The sequence below is a fragment of the Macaca fascicularis genome, chromosome 2 (assembly GCF_037993035.2).
Source record: "Macaca fascicularis isolate 582-1 chromosome 2, T2T-MFA8v1.1".
Lineage (NCBI taxonomy): Eukaryota > Metazoa > Chordata > Mammalia > Primates > Cercopithecidae > Macaca > Macaca fascicularis.
Genome location: NC_088376.1, coordinates 10,355,019 through 10,373,894, shown reverse-complemented (window position 1 = coordinate 10,373,894; position 18,876 = coordinate 10,355,019). Strand labels below are relative to the sequence as shown.

Sequence of the window (18,876 nt, the reverse complement as noted above, 5' to 3'; positions counted from 1 at the left end):
CTGGCCCGCTGTGCGGAAGTGCCGGCCGCGGCCCAATCACGGGGTGCACGCCATGGGGGAGGGGGACCCAGAGTTTTTCCGAAAGCGTCGACCCCAGGCTAGGCGGGGTTGGAGCCTTGCGCGCCCCCTGCCCGGACTTTTCTGGGCGCCCAGGGGGCGGGGCCACGCCCATCCGCTTAGAGCTTTCGCGGAATCACAGTTGTCACAGCGGAAAGGGCCTAGACCCACTCCTCCAAGTCCTCCCATTTTACAGTTGGGGCAGCTGAGGCCCAGAGAGAAGGAGGGTCGCCCGGAAGTTATTTAGTAGAGGCCAAACCGTAATTCAAATAGTTGACTCCGGACTTCAGTTCCCTTCTCTAAGCATTTCTCTAGCACCCTGTGTGTGGCAGACACTGCGCTGGGTGTGTTGGACGTTGCCCTCCAGGAACTTTGTGGAACCTAGGAGGCAAACCTGGCCTAGGGTAGAAAGTGCTAAGTGCTGGAGGAAAGGCATGGACAAAGTTAAAGGAAGTTGCAGGGAAGGAGTTTGATTTTCTGGTCCCTGGGACGGCCCTTTGGAGAGTCCTGCACTTAATGGGGCTTTTGAAGGATGAGGAGTTTCCTGAAGCCAGCTAGCGGCTTGGAGGAAGACATCGCTTCGAGGGACTGTGGGCCAGAGGAGACTAAGTAGTGTGGGAAATGGAGATGAAAGTATAAATATTCTTTAGTTGGAGGCAAGGAGTTGGGGATGGGGGAGGTTGTGACATGAGATGAGCTAATCAGTGGAATTGTGCCTGGGTGCTTGGACGGGGCAGAGCCTCTGGAACCTCAGAGTCCTAGGAGAACTGAACAATCTCTCCCGCTTCCTTTCCCTTAGAAGGGATCCACTGCTTTCCCTCCCCCAACACAAAACAACCAGCGAGAACTCAGGGTCTTCTCTGGGACTTTTACTAGTACGAAACTCACTTGCCTGTGTTTTCAGTCCCCTTTCTGTTTCTATTCCTTCCCCTTTTTCTAAATGTCTTGCCTTTCCTGTAAAATTCACTCTCACTAAGGTGTTAATGACTTAATGGCTTACCTTTCCCTGCACATGTGCATTTTAAGAAAGCCTAAAGTGAAGAAAGGGAAAGTGTGGATAGGCACCTTTAGAAATCATCCAACTCCCTCTCCCATCCTCCCCCTGCCTCAACTCTTATAGATAGAAGAATAGGTAAAGGTCCACAATGGTGGGTGCTAGACCTACAGTCTAAGGTCAATAATGGTGGACAGTGGGGGGTTAGGACACCCAATAGGGTTTTCTCTACTTCGTCACCAGTTTTTCTGCTTGCACAGTTCCTGCCAGCACCAGGGGGCAGTTAAAGGAAAAAGTGTGTGGGCCAGGCACGGTGGCTCACGCCTGTAATCGCAGCACTTTGGGAGGCCGAGGCGGGCGGATTGCCTGAGATCAGGAGTTTGAAACCAGCCGGGGCAACATGGCAAAACCCTGTCTCTACTAAAAATACAAAATGTTAGCTGGGCTTGGTGGCGGGCACCTGTAGTCCCAGCTACTCGGGAGGCTGAGGCAGGAGAATCGCTTGAACCCGGGAGGCGGGGGTTGCAGTGAGCTGAGGTCACACCACTGCACTCCCGCTTGGGTGACAGACAGAGACTCCCTCTCAAAAAAAAAAAAAAAAAAAAAAAAGACTATGTAGTTTTGCATTTAATTTCTGCAATGCAGCCCGCAACCCCAACACCCAAACCTTTGTAGTCTAGAATGTGCACTTCAGATGGGATTACCTAATCTGAGTGGTAGGGATAAAAGCCTGGGGCCTTAGGGTCAGGCAGTCCCCTCAGAGGCAGGCTCTCTGTAAGTAGCATGGGCGTAGAGTTGGTTTTGAGTGTACGCAGGGGGAGGAGAAGTTGAGCTGATGAGCTGATTGCTATGGCCCGGACTTGAGTAGGATCTTTCTTGGAGTGACACATTCTGGTGAAGACAGTTCCAGGAAATGATGGAGGGGAGAGGAAACTTAGTTATAAAGTGCCTTAAAAATGCCAGGCTAAGGAGTTTGGATATATCTTAAAGTCATCATTTGAGGGTTTTGAGCATGCTGAGACATGATTTAGAGGGGAGGTACTGGCATTGGGAAGCCTTCTGCTGCGCAATTCCAATGAAAGAGGTGATAATTTGGCCTAAGAATATTATTGGCTGGGCGCGATGGCTCACGCCTGTAATCCCAGCACTTTGGGAGGCTCGAGGCCGGCAGATCACCTGAGATCAGGAGTTCAAGACCAGGCTGGCCAACATCATGAAACCCCGTGTCTACTAAAAATACAAAAATTAGCCGGGTGTGCTGGCATGTGCCTATAGTACCAGCTGCTTGGGAGACTGAAGCAGGAGAATTGCTTGAACCTGGGAGGAAGAGGTTGCAGTGGGCCGAGATTGCGCCATTGTACTCCAGCCTGGCTGACAGACTGAGACTCCATTTCCCCCCCATGGGCGCCCCCGCAAGAAAAATAGTATTATCAATTGGTTCTTGTTCATTTACTTGACATAGGTTACTGGATCCGTATTATGTGCCATTGGCAAATATGAAAATTTTATAGCAGGTTCCTATATTTTATTGAGACAAATAAGTTGTATTGAATCAATTCTAAAACACACTTTTTTCACATTTTAATATCACTGAAATGTGGTTGTCTTATCACAATGTGCCATAGTTGTGCAGTTGTTCATTCTAAGTTGATAATGGCACATCTTATAGTCAATGGCTTCAATTTGATACAATTGTTCATCATGTCCTTTATGATTGTACAGTGCTTTGCACTTTATAAAACACTTTCCAATCAGATATTCCATTTGAATCTCAAAGATCCCCTGAGAATGAGGCCTAGTGCTGCTGTCACCTTTATTTTAACCATTGCCCAAGGTCATATAGCTAATTAGAGATGTACTCAAAATTACAACCCAGAACTTTTGCTTCTTGGTGATGACATGTTACTTTACCCTGCTGTGGAGCCAGTCTGGGTTAATTGGGAATGGGGCAAGAGTTAGATGGGATTTGATTTCAGAACTATGCTGAAGATGCTGGAATGATGGGGATTTTGTACACGGGCAGAGTGTAACTCATGAGAACTGGGTAGCCCCCTTAGCCCAGAGATTTGCTGCATTAAACAGAAAAAAGACAGGGAGATAGAAAATGGCAGGTAACAGGGTAAAAGCAGGGGTTGGAGCCTGCTTACAGTGAACCAGAAACTGTCTAGGCCCTGAGCGTACAAAGATGAGCTGTACATGGTCCCTGCCTTTGAAGAGCACACAAGTGTGTGGTGTGTGTGAGGGGGAGGGAGAAAGGTGGAGTGGGGCATGTCCACGTATCAAGTGCTTTTATGGGGTAAGTTTTGGCTGCTCTTCACCGAGAAGGCTCACTCTCAGGGAAGCCATAATAGAGAGTGGGGTGTCTGAGCTGAACCTCTAGGAACGAGCAGGAGTTGTCCAGGTGGAAGAAGGACAGGTGAGAGAAGGACCTATTAGCAAGATAGTAGCAGATGCAGAAGCAGGGAGAAGCTGCTGTGTTCTCCAGGCTGTGTTTTGAATGGCCAGGCATGAAGAGGACCATGGAAAAATGGAGAAAGAAGAGGGCCTTTACTTTTTAATAAGTAAGGTTTAAATTAATCTCGATAGGGGCCATTAAGTGGTTCTGTAGAGATTCACAGGAGATTAAGGCTGGGCAGGGTCTCTAGAGTCATCTCTGTGGGAGTAGTTATTTGGATGGTAATGCAGGAGGCATTGTACCACTTGTAGGCTGAGTGAACCTGAGACTTTGACCTTGGGCTGCAATTAGAGGCTCCAAGCTGAGTATGTTCATTGGTGGGTGGGACTTTTCCTGGAATCTGGCTTTGGAGGGCTGTGCTTTGCTAGAAGAAACTTGGTAGACGTGAGGAAGGGGAAGATATAATCGTGTTGCTGCATGCAGGAAGCTAGTAGCTGGGTGAAAATCTGTTGGCTTGAGGGAGCATATGAGGCGGAGAACTTGAGGGCAAGGGGAAGGGTGGAAGGATTTCAAGTGTGTTGCAGAAGTCTGATGTAGGCTGCCTGGAGGCTTGGAGAAAAAGGCGGGTGCATTCTAGATGTTGGTCACATCAGTGAGATTGGTAGGTGGATAGGTAGCTGTAGGGATTGATGTTTGGAAGCAGGTAAACCACAGAGTTGAGGTTAGAAGATGTTTACTTTCCTATCATTCTTTTTAAATAGTAATATAATTTTGAAATATTTTTCAATGCTTACCACCTGTTGTGTAATTATCATATTGATTCATTAAAGTAGGTTTTTTGAGTACCAGTCTCATTTTGCAGATGAGAAAATGAATTTGGTGAAATCAGGTTACACAACTACCAGGAGACATTCAAACTTCTGCCTGATTTTGTAGCCTCTTCACCACTCTTTTCTGTGCCCACATGCATGAAAAGCTCAAATCGACATTGCTTGTCTGTTTTCTTCCCTGGAATTTAATTCAGCCCACATTCATGGAGCCCTAGTGGGGTCACAGTTGAGGATTCATGTGGGCAAACGGGCTTCTCAGTCCCACACTGGTGCTGTCCTGGCCCCTTTTTCTCTCTTACAATGCTACCTCGGGTGTTGTCTGTCCCCAAACCTAACTGGAAAGGACTAAGCCTCTCTAGCAAATCATCTGCCTCTCTCAATAGAGCTCCCCTCCCCAGTCCCTTGTGATAAGGATGTAATTTATCCTTGTAGACAGGCAGTTGGGGTAATAAAGTAACAGAGTGGGGAGGTGAAGGAGTCTTAGACTCAGTCATTGCCTTTGATCTTACGGCTCCTGTAACAGTGCTATATGTTCTCTGGTGTTGAACCATATAACTTCTGCATCCTCTAGCAGAGCTTTCTGGCTCAGGGCTCTAAGGGATCACCTGCAATCCTTCCTGTCACCTACCTGAGTCAGGTGGGCCATCTACATTTTTGGCCACTCACAGATAAAGGCATTAATAATCTGTTTATTGTGTGTGAGAGGAGACAGACGCCAGGATGTTCAGTAGCTGTTTGGTGAATGAACAATGTTTATGGACACAAATAAGCATGCATCGCCACTTCATCTTACATATTTGCATGTCTGCCTCCTCTCCACTTTAAAATAAGCTGCTTGAGGATTGCAATGATGTCTGTGTGTTGATGGCTGTATTCCCAATGCCCAGAAGAGTGCCTGACACATGGTAGGCACTCCAGAAATACTTGCTTGATGAAGAGAGGGAGTAAAATAGTTCACTGCAGCCACAGGATAGCAATCACGGGGGAGCAGGACTGTTTTTACTGCCCCAGAACCTGGAGCCTGTTGTTGCTGGCACAGGTGGCATGGGGCAGTCCCTGCCAGCAGAGTGAAGACTGGGGGACTGGGAGTGTAGAGTTGAGGGTTATGAGATGAACTATGCTAAGGGTAATTGCAGCTGCAACTGCTCTTTCACTTTTCCCTCACACAGATAGGTGATCTTGAACATTCCTCTGTTTTCTTTTGTTTTGAGACAGAGTATTTTTTGTTTGTTTGGTTTGTTTGTTTGTTTTGAGATGGAGTCTCACTTTGTCGCCTGGGCTGGAGTGCAGTGGCGCAATCTTGGCTCACTGCAACCTCCACCCACTGCGTTCAAGCGATTCTCCTGCCTCAGCCTCCCGAGTAGCTGGGCTTACAGGTGCCCACCACCACGCCCGACTAATTTTTTGTATTTTTAATAGAGATGAGGTTTCACCATGTTGGCCAGCCTGGTCTTGAACTCCTGACCTCGTGATTCACCTGCCTCTGCCTCCCAAAGTGCTGGGATTACAGGAATGAGCCACCACACTCAGCCTTGAGATGTAGTTTTACTCTTATTGCCTAGGCTGGAGTGCAATGGCATGATCTCTACTCACTGCAACCTCCGCCTCCCAGGTTCCAGTGATTCTCCTGCCTCAGCCTCCCAAGTAGCTGGGATTACAGATGCCTGCTGCCATGCCTGGCTAAGTTTTGTATTTTTATGGAGACGGAGTTTCACCATGTTGGCCAGGCTGGTCTCGAACTCCGGACCTCAGGTGATCCTCTGGCCTTGGCCTCCCAAAGTGCTGGGATTACAGGAGTGAGCCACTGTGCCTGACCCTCTGTTTTCTTAATCCATGCCTTTTCTTATGCTGTTTTATCTACCTGGAGTTTCCAGCCTCTCTGTCTCTGCCTGTTGTAAACCTGTGATTCTAGGATCAATATCAAAATCTACCTTGTGCCTTGAAGCAATTTCCAGACTCCTTAACCCTTCCAACTCACACATATCTGTGATCAGATACAACTCAATTTCATGTATTAAGTTCGGTACTTGTGTACAAAGCGATTACTGTATGCCAGCCAGAAATGCTAGATACTGGTTACAAAGAAAACTGAGATAGGCTCTGCCTTCCAGAGTCCTCATTCTATCATAGGAAAGAAACTGAAAGAGAAGATGCTAAGGCCCGAATAAAGTAATGAGCAAAGGGCTAATGGGAACGTGGAGAAAGGAGTGACCAGTCATTTAGAAGAACTGGCGAATGCCTGTGGAAAAGAAGACATTTGGTTGGGTTTTGAGAAGTGAATAGGAGTTTACATGGTGGACAGGAGTGGAAGAGCTTTCTAGCCATAGGGACCTTGGTGTATGTGCCCAGGCCTGAGGCCTAAAAGTGTTTGAGGAATATAAATGTGTGTTTGGAGATCACTGTGAGAGATGGGGCTGGCTAGGGAGGGTTAGTTAATAAAGGGCTGATGGACCAAGCTAAGGATGATGGCAGAGGTGGGAGGGAGCAGGAAGGCTTTTATTATTATTATTATTATTTTGAGCAAAGGAGGACCTCATTGGATCTGTATTTCAAAGAGCTCTGGTGGCAGAGTGAGGGCAGGTCAAGACCAGAGGCAGAGTCCCAACTTAGAAGACTGCTGAAGTGTTCCAGGACAGGAGGAACGGGCCTGTATCAGGTCAGCAGAGTAGCGAGGGAAAAATGGATTCCAGAAACTGTTTGCTGCTAGGATAATATTAGGTAGCCTAATTCCAGCTTTTGTCCTTCTACTTGTTTGACAGCTTATCAGCCTCGGCTGGGGAAAAGAATATTTTTCATGTACACCAAAGTTTGTAGTCAACAGGAGAAGCAGCAAGCTGCCAGCAAAGCATGGACTGGGGCCTTCTTGGTCAGAATGATCCCTTGTTATGCAGATGAGGAAACTGAGGCCCCAGCAAAGGGACAGACTTGCTCAATCATACCCTTGTCGGCTGACGTGGAGTTGGGTCACAGCCTTTACTTCCAGGCCAGCCCTGTTTCCAGGTATTTTTCCTTCTCAATTTCTGCTGTACCTCGCATGTTCCTTCCCCACTCGACCCTCCACCAGGGGTTTCTCTGCTTTGGAGAATTTTAGGAGAGGATGTTACTTGGAGATTATCATATCTTAGGCTTGAAACTTGTGCTTCATACTTAGAAAGTAATCAGATTAAGATGGTTCAGTTTGAGTGTGTGTGGTCTGGGGATTTATTTATGTGACTGCCATGGATGTTACTGCCATTTGTGTTACTGCCGTGGATGCTTGTTTGCGAGAACCAAGCTGTGCCTCCATGCTAACATCAAGGTTCCTTGCTTTTGACAGCTCCCTGCTCCTGCTCTCTACCGTTCTCCATTAATATTTACTTATTTTTGCTTGCCTAAAGGTTTTTAGGCAATAGTCTTAGATCCATTACAAGGTAGATCCTCTTGTGTTTGCCTTCCCTATTAAACCTGCCCATCACAACGTATCTCACAGAATCCATGAGTATTTCATAGCCTTCACAGCACTTTTAATATAGCAAATGCATTTTATAGTGTTTTTATTACTTTGTTCCCAATTATAATACAAGAGACAAGTTGGCTAGATCAGTCTTATCTTGCAGATAGTGGTCAAGAGTTCAAGGGTGATAAAACTTTCCTAACTGGGGTGCAGGGCCTTAAGTGGCAGAGTAAGTATCAAATCCCCCTCTCCAAAACTCCTGTCTTGTTCCTTAACTTTTGCAAATGAGCGTAGTTGATGTGAACATCCCTGCAAGCCCTTGACACAGCTGAGAAGTAGTTATTATTATTCACTAGTACTAATTAGTAGCATTAGCTGACTCTATTCGAGGCTTTGCCTTCCAAAAATCAGATTTGGGACCGGGGAGTTCAAGGATCTGGGCTTCACCATACTGGATCATTTTGGCAATACCAGGGATTTTTGGTGTAGGGAAAACAAAGATCTGTGTTTGGGCTAACCACAAGCCCTGTGATCTTGAACAAGTTCTGGAACATCCCTCAGCCTAAATTACCTTTCAGTGGAGATCCTGCGATACATCACAGTGCATTTGTGAGAATCAGGGGCATTTCGGTGACGGCGCTTTGTCAGCGGTAATGCAGTCTGTACATGTGGCCGATTCTGGGCGCCCAGTGGGGCATCTGGCATACAGTGATGACACGTTACTCCGCTTATGGGGCTTAAGGGATTTAGACCCAGACACCTCCTAGTTCAAGTCCTCGCTGTGCTGTTTAATACAGGGTGCTCCCTGGGTGGTCACAGCACTATTTGGTTTCTCCATGTATTCATTTTTAGATCACTTATCAATGAGGTCACCATGGCTGAGTATAGTGTGCCCCCCAAAGTGGGACGAGTGCCACAGACATTCATGGGCATTTCCAGATTGTGCAAAGAGGTGATTTGTCACCAGTGGATGGCTGTGCAGTGTCCCTTCTTCCACTGCCACCATCCCACCTGCTGTTGGGTTTTGTTTGTATCTGTTACCTGGGGAGGGTCTGCTTCTGCTGTTGTAATCGCCTGTGTTGTGGCTTTGCATCATAGCTGGAGATCCCTCTGTAGTTCAAACTGAAAGCTGGTGTTGAAGGCGAAACCAGGTCTTCTTCAGAAACTTGTGTGGGAACCTTTCATGGGCTAGATAAGCATGAGGATCAGAGCAGGTCAGGGTCACTGACCTTAAAGGAGGATGCTTTGACCTGCCTCCAGCACGCACCCTTCCTGCTAAAGCCATTGTTAGTGTCCCTTAATTACTCAGACCACCACCCAGCAGCACAACTGTCAACTTGCAGAGGACTTCAGTGGTATCAATAGTGTTCCTTTTTACTCTCATAGGTATCCTGATTCGGAGGATACATTATATGGTCACCCTACTTATAGGTGAATATTGAGTGAGGTAGTGTAAATAATGTGCATAAGGCCAGGTGGAAGGGAAGGACTCAACAAACATCCACTCTTTTCGTTAGGGGAGGTGCTAGGTGCTCACGAAATGTCTGCTGAGTGGTCAGGGTTGGTGGCTTACACCTGTAATCCCAGCACTTCGGGAGACTGAGGTGGGTGGATCACTTGAGGTCAGGAGTTCGAGACCAGCCTGGTCAACCTGATGAAACCTCATCTCTACTAAATATACAAAAAAAAAAAAAAAAAAAAAAATTTAGCCAGGTGTGGTGGTGGGTGCCTGTAATCCCAGCTACTCGAGAGACTGAGGCAGGAAAATCACTTGAACCTGGGAGGCAAAGGAATTTAAGTCTGTTTGGGGTATGTCAAGATAGTAAGCACTTACTGTTTATGAGGGTTGATAAAAACATGTTAATGTATATCTATAATATAAGAGAGTGCCATGGGAGAGGCATGTGTGAAGGACTGATGGACTTGTGAATTGCTGGAGCTTGTTGGAAGTGCTGAGTCTTCAGTTAGACATTGAAGGATGGGAAGGCTTAGACCAGGACACAGCAGGCAGCTGAATTGCTCTGGCTACTGAGAGTTAAGAAATAAGATTCGTTCTCTGTTCATGTGTGTCCTTTAGTTGGGCTCCTGAATCTATTATTTTCCATCCAGTGACCCATCTTGATAACGATCTCTACCTGTAACTGTGGAAGCCTAATGCTCTACTAAACTCTGTGCCAAGAGGTCACAGTGGAAATTCATTTCCATTATGCAGAGTCATCTGCACTTGTACTTCCTAGTGAATTTCCACTGAAGATGGTTCTTGTTTAGTTCAAGGAAGAAAATAACTTGGTTGGCACCTGGAGCTTCTGTCTTGTTTGGTATGAAAACGAATCATTTTCAGGAAGTGCAATAAAGAGTTGCCACCCACAGGGCTGGGTGTGCCCTGACTCATGGGAAAGGCAAGTTCTGCCGTGGCCAGGCAGGTAAGTGACACCTTTTCTTAGAAAAGGTGAAAGATAGGTCAGTGTTCCTGTAAGTGGTCATTGTCACCCTGGAAATCTCTCTTCTTGGTCATAGTTTAATAGCTTTACTTGGAGAATATCTAGGGTTCCAGTTGTGACAGCTGGACAGGACCCTAAAGATAACATTCTTTCCATAAATTTGACACATTTGTGTATTCATTTGACATCATGTGTCAGGTGCATCTGTGAAAGCATTAGTGATATGTTACTTGGGTTTTGACGATGGAAACATGAATGCAGTGTGGTCTCAGCTTCCAGGAGGTCACATAAATAATCAAGACAGTACATAGAAGTATATGCAAAAAATATCTGAAGGGGCTAGGTGCAGTAGCTCACATTGTAATCCCAGTACTCTGGGAGGCTGAGGCAGGAGGATCACTTGAGGCCTGGAGTTCAAGACCATCCTGGGCAATATAGCAAGATCCCATCTCTAAAAAAATAAAAATAAAAAAATTAGCCAGTGTGGTGGTGCATGCCTGTAATCCTAGCAGCTCAGGAGGCTGAGGCAGGAGGATCCCTTGAGCTCCAGAGTTTGAGGCTGCAGTGAGCTATGATCATACCACTGCACTCCAGCTGGGGTTACAGAGTGAGACCCTGACTGTCAGGAAAAAAAAAAAAAAAAAAAAGTCTGATGGCTCTAATTGGATGGTAACTCCCTAGGGACCTGGGGAAACTCAGATAAAGAGATTGTCATTTGACTGGGCATTGAAGGGTAAGTGGGAATTTGTTTGGTGGGGTAGAGGATATTTAAGGGGGAGAAATAACATGGATAGAGACATGGAGGTGAGAAAGTGCATGCTGCCTTGAAAAATCAGTCATGAAGGTGGACTGCATAGTAGAGAGGCTATGGAGATGGGTTAGGGTCTACATTGAGAGAAACCTTGATTGCTGTACCGAGAAGCTGAGACTGCATTCTGAAAGGAGCATCAAGTAGATCAATGAGATGAGTGCATCTGTGCCTTAAGAAAATGATCAGCTGTAGTGTGCTAGATGGATTGAAGGCGAAGGTGCTAGAGACAGCAGGAGCTGTCTGAGCTGCTACAACAGCCCAGGCAAATGATAAAGCAAAATTGAATTAGGGTTGAGGCAGTCGATATGAGAGATGACTCATAGATAGAATAGAAGTCACCCAGTCTTCTCATTTTGCAGAAGGGGAGACTCAGCCCCTAAGAAAATGACACGTGCAAAGTTCACAGCCCTGGTCCCAGCATAACACTGAGGTGATCTCATCCTCTGCCCAGCGTCTTAGACGGGTGACAGAACATACGGCTTTTGAGAGAACTGCTTGTCAAGGAAGATCTCCACCCTTTTTTATCTTGTAAGGATTCCATGACATCTCTTGATTCTGAATGAGATGAGATTGGCTCTTTTTGGAGTTATCGAATCTCTAATTGCTGGAGATATTAAAGCAGTGACTGACTGAACTGCTACTGTGAAAGTTCAGGCATTGGTTGAAAACTCCTCTATAAGGTCTTTAAGACCTATCAACCCTGATTTTTTCTTCTTCTCTTCTTCTCCTTCTCCTTCTTCTTCTTGTCGTCGTTAAATTTAATTCCGGGGAAAGAGACTTAGAACAATCTTACCGGGGAGTGCTTTATCCATTTGGCTCCTCAGGATTATTTTAGACAAAAGGCAGAGAGAATTAAAAATGGATGATTGAGCTCTAAGAATGGTGGCCTGTACTTCATTCAGAGTAGTGATGGAATAACCATTTTGCTGCCAATAAATTAACGCTTACTCATCTGAGAGATGTTGGTAGGCTGACCCAGCTTGCAGGATCCTAGTCAAAATGGAATCCATCCACATAGCATAATACTTTTCTTGCTGTTGCCATTTCTTATAGGGCTTTACAGATAGCCATGTGTTTTCCTACAAATTACAGGTAAATCATACCAGTAGTCCTGTGGATGGTTATTATTATTGTCCAAGTTTAATCAGGAGCTTGAGCCTGGGAAAGGTTAAATGATTTGCCCAGAACCCAAGCAAGTTAAACATTGAACCAGGACTTAAGTTTTCTATTATTGCAATGCCAAATTCTTCCTCTTCCCTGCCTGTGCAGATCTCTGAGTCAGGCTCTAGCCTTTGTTCATATTCATATCCACAGCATCTGCTGCAAATCCTGAGATGCTATAAATAATTTAATAAATGTTTATTGAATGAACATATGAATGAATGAAGGAATGAATAATATATTTGAAGTAATAAATGATGACTTGAGCTTTAAGAATAGCTTAAGAAATTAGGGAAAAAAAAAAAACACACCACGACCTAATTGGGTACCTTCTTGGCACTTTGACTTTTCCTTCTAGTGGTTACAATTTTTGTGCCTTGCATTATGTGGTTATCGCTGAGGGATGTAGTAGAAACTACATGGATGGTTTGGAGAGTTAGAAGGTTTGAATTTAAATTATAGCTCTGCTAATTGTCAGCCATATAATCGTGTACTGGCTACTTAGCCTCTCTGAACCTCCAGTTCCTCATCTGTAAAAGAGTTTAATAGTATCTTTTACGTAACATGATTGCGGAAGGAATTCTATAGTCAGTGTAGTAAAGCCTCAAAGCCTGCCATGTTGGCCGGGCGCGGTGGCTCATGCCTGTATTCCCAGCACTTTGGGAGGCCGAGGCGGGCAGATCACCTGAGGTCAGGAGCTTGAGACCAACCTGGCCAACAAAGCAAAACGCCGTCTCTACTCGTCTCTACTAAAAATACAAAAATTAGCTGGGCACGGTGGCACGTGCCTTTAGTCCCAGCTGCTGGGGAGGCTGAGGCAGTAGAATCGCTTGAGCCCAGGAGGCAGAGGTTGCAGTGAGCTGACATTGTGCCACCACTGTACTCTAGCCTGGGCAATGGAGCGAGACTCCACCACCACACACACACACACACACACAAAGAGGCCTGCCATGCAGTGCAACTGAAAAATGTTATCTTTGTGTGTGTGTGTGTGTGTTTTTTAGGATTCTCTGTCAACCCATTCGCTAATAAGACACCCACTTTGTTTTTCTTTTTATTTCTCCAAATTATGCCCTATGGTAGACCCCGTGTTTGCTGACTGGCTAAATAATTTTTAAGTTCTTCCAGAGAAGAATTATAGGCACAAAAGTCCCAACTATTTCTATTACTTTTCAGATCAGTTGCCAGTCAGCCTTCAGAAAGACTACTGACTTGCACATTCATTAGCAATGTGTGAGTCTACTTGTTTCTCTGTGCACTTACCAGGATTTAATTTTATAACTTGGCATTTGTTTTTGCTAAATTAATATGTAAGAAATATCTTATTATTGTTTTAATTTGCATTTCTTTAATTACTAAAAAAATTTCCCAAGTAGTGGTTTATTGTTTGTGCTTCTTTTTATATGGATTGTCAAATGACAATATTTAAAAATAGTCTGGGCTGAAGATGCTTGATATAAAAGGGCTAAAAACGTTTAATGCTTTGAGTTGCTTACATTTATTTATTTATGCATTCATTCATTCTCTCACCCTTTATTGAGCTACCTACTCTGTGCCAGGCACTGTTCTAGGCGCTGCACATACTATGAAGAAAAAAATAAATGAGTAAAGACAGTGACTTCCAACCTCTTCATTTAACATGTGTGATAGTTGAGGTCTGGAAAAGTGAGGTTAATTACCTAGGACCATACAGCTTGTTCAGTAGCAGAGCCAACCATTTATTTGAACAGTAATGATTTTAAATGTTTTGTGTCTGTAGCCTTTTAAACCATGGAGACATGCTGGAAATTTCAATATCGTGATGTTAATACCATCTATAGACTGCGTCTGTGTTGAAAAATCAGAGCCCCGATTTTTGGTTTAGAAAATATGGGCACCTGGTTCTTCAGTTATAATTCCTTCCTAGACCTCTCTAATGCTTAAGTCTAAACTCATTCTTAAATGAATAAACTTAATATTAAAATAGGATCAGGAAATAAATCCCAACCCAAGCATTTCAGACCAATTGTGAACCTCTTTTGACATGTTTTTGGTAAATGAGAAGAACTGATGATGTATTTCCCTATCAAATAAAATAGACAATTTAGACTTAATAAGGCAGTTATCTTCAGGTAATAAAAATTCAACTAACTTGCCATAACTATCTTGTTTAAAGTCAATTAAGAGCCTCATATTTCTCACTCACTGGGTAAAATTTAATAGAACTTCAGTTAAGCATTTATTGCTTATTTAATTCAAAATTAAGTTAATCACCACAGTTGGTAACAACCACTGAGTATTTAATTAACATTCAGCAAACTATCTTATTAAGTCTAAATTAGATACAGACAGGTCTTGTTTATCCCCATCAGTTTGCAAACACCACCTCCCCCACCTCCCATCCCAAGGGGCCTTTGGTTTTCCTACAGTTTTCCTTTTTTGATTCATCATTTTAATTTTCTTCTAGTGAAGACTTCACTTGGGTGAAAGAGGAGAAGAGGCAGCAGTCCATCATGTTATAGAAAGTTTGGGCTCTTAGTATAACTGAGAAACTTTTTCAATCTTTTCTTCAATCCCATTCTATTACATTTCATTTTTCAAAAGGTATTGAGCACATTCTCTGTGTGAGGCTTCTTTTAAACACTAAGGAAGCCATAAAAGAGGTCATTCTGACATATTTGGTTTTATTTTCTCATCCTAGAAATGAGAGGATTAGGTTTAGTTTATCCGTGTAACACATATTATTGGCTTGCAGTGTGCAAGGCACTTGCTGAGTGTTGTGGATACACATTGATTCAGACAAGGTCCCTGCTCTTAAGGAGGACACAGTCCAGTGTGAAAACTGCAAAGCTCTGCTGTAGGAGCACGAAGCTCCTTTAGAATGCTGTGATTCTGTAAGACAGCGTTTCCAAAGTGTTAAGCCTGTTCTGTTAAGAAAAGGGTCCTGTAGCCAAGTAAGTTTGGAAAAGTCTAAGTTAAACAAAATTAAGGAAATTTCAGTATTGCGTATCTTTACCATGGGATTTTCGGAGTCTTTAGTAAATGAATGTACACTCTGACCTCCCAGAAGGTTGGTTTCCCAAAGTTATTTGATCATAGAACCCCTGCACCCCCCTACTACCCTTTTTACTGGAGCATTTATTGGGCTCAGTGATGTAATATGTTTGGGGAAAGGTGCTGTGGGCTGTGGACCCTGGCCACCAGCCTCCCATAGCCCAGAAGGGGTACTCAGACTTTCACCCTAGTAACTTTGATACAGGGTCAGAATTCTACTTTGTCTGAAAGTTGTGCACGTAAAGTGGGCGATTTTAGACATAGAGTCCTTTAACTGGAGTGGAGGGTGTGTAACCAGGACAGCCTTTCCTCACGGAGGAGTGCTGGGTCTTGTGGGAGATAGAGTGTGGAGGTAGAAAGGCATGGAGGGTGGCCAGGGAGTCACGAGGAACAGAATAACTGAAATTCTGACATGGCCGATTTGGTGGAGATTCCCTAACACATTGATATAACGTAGACCAATATTCAGGATAGCCTGAATCTGGAGAAGTGAGAGGCAGTGACTTTTTTTGGTGTGGAACTTTCTGTCTTTGGCTTTGTTCCAGCTGTGTGACTGCCCATCTGCAGAAGTGATCGTTGACTCAGGTCTGTAAGATATTCTCATTCTCATGCTTTGTTTGGGGCAGAGCCTCTGCCTTGCGAATTACTCTTATGAGAGGCAGCCTCAGCTTCTTTTTTTTTTGAGACAGAGTCTTGCTCTGTTGCCCAGGCTGGAATGCACTGGTGTGATCTTGGCTCACTGCAACCTCCGCCTCCCAGGTTCAAGCAATTCCACTGCCTCAGCCTCCTGAGTAGCTGGGATTACAGGCGTGCCCCACCATGCCTGGCTAATGTTTTTGTATTTTTAGTAGAGATGGGGTTTCACCACATTGGCCAGGCTGGTCTCGAACTTCCAACCTTGTGATCTGCCCGCCTCAGTCTCCCAAAGTGCTAGGATCACAGGTGTGAGCCACTGTGCCCGGCCAAGGGAGTCTCAGCTTCTTCATGAACAGCATCATTCTAGCCCGTCTAGTTTCCGTTTACCTTGTCATCTACCACTTCCTCCACCTTACCTTCTCCCCAGCTTCTCTTATTCTGGTGAATCACCTGTGTCTTCATTTTTCATTCTTATTCATCTGAATCATCTTTTTCATATAAGGCAAGGTACCCTTTTATATTCTTCCTGGAAAGACATCTACTTCATTTAAAATAATGCTACCAATTTTCTTCTCTCTGGTAGCAACCAGCAGATGGAACATGCTAGATGAGGTGCAGGATAATCTACGAATCTGGTCTGCCATATCATGGGAGATTTCACCTAACAGTGAATTCTTTCAGAGCCTCTCAGCAATATCTGCTTTGCTTTTCATATCTGTATAGAAAGGAACACCGACAAAGAAATGGCAAGACCTGGGTTGTATTTCTCATTCCATTTTGGGCTTAAATTTTTCTGAGTCTGAGTCTCAGTTTATCTGTGTATGAAATGTTAGGGTTACGCTATGTGTACTCTCAGGGCCTTTTAACTAGAAAATGTTTAATTTTAATGTTGACTAAGTCAACACAAGCTGCAGTCAACCTGGATTGCTTGATCCTACATGTATTTTTGAGCCTGGCAATATGAGGAAACACTTGCAGTGAGCATAGCTTCATGCCCACACACAGTAGGCATTCCATGAATATTGGTTCTTTTCCATCCTGACTCCGTCTGGATTCATTTTCTTTTTATTGCCTGTTGCTTTTTAGTCACCCAAGCTTATCTCTTTCTTGTCTACACCCTCAATGCTGTAAATCTTCCTTTCTCATTCTCCATCTGGATAGTTTCCTCTCTCCTCACCTTTTTCCCTCTGGCTACGCCTATGGATGCTGTCCGCTCTGAAACCTCCCAAAGACAAGTGATTGCAATGGAGGTGCAGATTGCAGGGTGGTGGTCCTGGCCAGCTACAAATCTTTGCAAGAGACTGGCACCATTTCTTTATGGAATCGTATTGTTGTTCGGTGAGTGAGACCAAGTTTGTCGTCAAGGATCCCATAGTGGAGGTGAGATGCTTTCTTTTTGACACTTAGTGGAAACAGCCGTCCATGAGGTATATTATCAATTGGAAAGGAGGGGTTTTTGCTTTCTAGGATTGGGCAATGAGTATCTAGGAAAACCGGTCATGTGGAAAGCTTAAGCTTATTTTTCAGGCCTTGAAAAGACAGCCTGCATGTTTCATTTCACTCTCTACCCAAACTGACACTTCAGGGATGAAAATGTCAGCAGACAGCCAGCAAGTGGCTGACCAGAGGGCATGATGTGGACTGGTGGTGCAACTCTTCAAGGATGATATGCCAGAGAGGGCAGAGCACAGTTAGGACAAGACCAAGGATGTCGTTCCGACATGGAGAGGCCTTTGGTAACCTTGGCAAGGTTTGGTTCTGCTCCAGTAGAGATTTTCAGAAGCTAAGAATTCATCTTGAGAGTCCTTTTTGCTTCCTCTTCTTTTGTATTAAACATACTACTCACCTTTCAGCCTTTGCCTTTAGTCCTTTGGCTATTCCTAGTTAGATAGGCCTAATTCCAGAAGCATTTGGAAAGCTCTGCTCTAGGTATGTAGTGCTTAAGGGCCAGAGCTCTGGAGCTACGCTGCCTGGATTTGCATTCTGGCCCAGCCAAAAAGACCTCAACTTGTTGCTCAGTATTTTTAAGCCTCTGTTGCCTCATCCATAAAATAATAATAAGAAAATTACTCATCTCATTGCTGTGAGTATTAAATGAGTTAATACATATAAAGCCCTTAGAACAGAGCCTGACACTTGATAAATGCCCATTGAATATTAGCCACTGTTATTATGTGTTACCTTTATTAAGTCACAAGACGGTGATTTGGAAAAGATAATAGAGGTTATCTAAATGATTTTTTTTGGTTATTGTTGGCTTTTTCAATAAACTTTTAATTTTGGAGTAATTTTAGGTTTATAGAAAAGTGAAAATTGTACAGGTAATTTCCATGTACTACTCACCCACTTGTCCTCATTTTTGATGTCTTACATTACTATGGAACATTTGTCAAAACTAAGAAACTGAAGTTGGTACATTACTGTGAACTAAACTCCAAACTATTTAGATTTCACCAGCTTTTCCATTACTTTCCTCTTTCTATGTCAAGATCCAGTCCAGGATACCCAGTTTACAATCATTTTAAAACTTTCATCTTCTTTAACATTTATTTACTTATTTTTTTTCGAGACAAAGTCTTGCTCTGTCCCCTAGGCTGGAGTCCCCCTCGTGGTGTGATCATAGCTCACTGCAGCGTTGACCTTCTGGGTTCAAGCAATCCTCCCACCTTAGCCTCTGGGGTAGCTGGGTCAACAGGTGCATGCCACCACACTCAGCTACGTTTTTGTATTTTTTGTAGAGACAGGGTCTCACTGTGTTGCCCAGGCTGGTTTCAAACCCCTGGGCTCAAGCCATCCTCCTGCCTCAGCCTTTCAAACTGCTGGGATTACAGGTGTAAGCCACCACGCCTGGCCCATATTCCTTAATATTTAGAGAAGGATTCCTTATAGAAAAGCCTATTACAGGCCAGGCACGGTGGCTCACGCCTGTAATCCCAGCACTTTGGGAGGCCAGGGCAGGCAGATCACCTGAGGTCAGTAGTTCGAGACCAGCCTGGCCAACATGGAGAAACCCCATCTCTATTTAAACAAATACAAAAACTAGCTGGGTGTGGTGGCTCACGCCTGTAGTCCCAGCTACTCAGGA

The 18,876-nt window shown here is 44.4% G+C and overlaps 1 protein-coding gene across 19 annotated transcripts in view; it reads left to right on the top strand.

Moving 5' to 3' along the window:
• The window catches only part of LPP (LIM domain containing preferred translocation partner in lipoma), a 724,989-nt gene that overhangs the window by 1,346 nt on the left and 704,767 nt on the right, over window positions 1–18,876 (top strand). The gene's annotated exons all lie outside the window — the stretch shown is intronic.